Genomic DNA, 1,768 nt, shown 5'->3' with positions numbered 1-1,768 from the left:
TCTTATGTTATTTTTTTTTTTTAGATTAGATAGAAATGCCAAAAAGATATAAAGGTCACCTATACTTTTTGAAATACAATTATTCATTTATACAATTGCAATTTATATAATTGCATTTGATGCTTGATTTTTTTTTTATATAATATGATTCCTCTAATTATTCTGCATATATAAAAGTATAAAAAGTATTAACGTAAAGATATTAAAAAACCAATAATCAAGTAATAATTTTGTATTTTATTCTGGCACATATTGACATAAAGTGTTAAATATTTCATAAACTATTAATTTTTTTATAATTGTACTTCAATACTTTTATAAATAGAATAATAAGATGAATCAATTAGCATAAAGAAAATATACAAGAAGAAAATATTTTATAAAAATTAAATATCTTTTTTATAAAGTATCTATATATTTTTTTTTATACTATTGGGTCGTCCGAAAAGTGCCGATGTTGAAGGAAAATTGAAACGCAGAAAATTTTAATTTAATAAATGTATACTAAAATTTAAATTTCGGCATGAACTTTCCGAACAACTCAATATTTGATTCATTTTATTATTCTGTTCATAAATATATGGGCAAACAATTTTTTATAGTATAAACACTGTATTTTGTCTTTACATTAATTGATTCATCTCATTATTCTATATTTTTATTATTCTGTTCATAAGAATATTAAGGTAGTATTATAAAAAAATTAATAGTTTATGAAATATTCAATATTTCATGTCAATATATATATCAGAATAAAGTAAATATAAAATATCTTTATTATATCTCTAATAGATATAAAATATCTCTATAGTAAACTATTGGTCTTATATCTCGCTACATTAATTATATTTTTATGTGCAAAATAACTAGAAGAATTAAATTATATTAAAAAAATTACATAATTTCATTTTAAAAAGTACACGAGATGATGACTTTATGTCTTTTCAACGTCTCCTAAAAAAAAACATGACTAAAATACATCCCCTTTGAAACAATTCCACTTTCATTTAAAATATTTTTTCATATTTTACGTATCTTTCGAGATATTGCTTCGAGCGCAATTAAAATAGGATACTCTGTATATATAATCTTCCATTTTTTTTATATCTTTTTTTTGTTATAGCATGATTTCAGGAAATGAAGAAATGAGGAAATGAAGAATACAAATGAGAAATCGGTCGCATGCAACAGCCTCAATACTATTGGATGATCTAAAGGAATACATCAATAGCAGCGAGCGCTTACGGAATCGCGCGGCAACAATTGAGTCTGTCAGTCTGCTGAACGCGACTATTGCACAAAATCCCTAGTCAGCAACATATACTGTAGGAAAAGTTGGCAAGTCTGCTAATTCAATCACCCCACCAATCGCCGCGCATCGACATCCAACCAATCCCACCGTTGCATCTCCCATAATGCATTGCGTCGCAACTGGCGAAGGGGAAATTGCCATGTTTAATTGCCACGATTCCTCGCAACGGTTCTCTTCTCGTCGTTGGACGCCATAGTGCGCGGTTGTGCGCAGTCGGCTCGAGCGAACGTCAGGGTACGTGCAGTGAAGCAGCTTCAATCGAGAGAGAAATAGGAGGTCTCGCTTGCGGTGTACGAGATACGGCGCTTCGATGGCCGGAACGGAGACTCCGAATGTGAAGTCTGAAGGAGGGAACGCGCCAGTTGAAAACAACAGCGAGAATATGCGTGATCGGAACCAAGCCGGTGGAGGCAGCGGAGGCGGCGGCGGTGGAGGCGGCAGCGGCGGCGGCAGCGG

Source organism: Atta colombica, unplaced genomic scaffold, assembly GCF_001594045.1.
Source record: "Atta colombica isolate Treedump-2 unplaced genomic scaffold, Acol1.0 scaffold189, whole genome shotgun sequence".
In the NCBI taxonomy this organism is placed as follows: domain Eukaryota; kingdom Metazoa; phylum Arthropoda; class Insecta; order Hymenoptera; family Formicidae; genus Atta; species Atta colombica.
Note: the sequence above shows the minus strand (reverse complement) of the source record.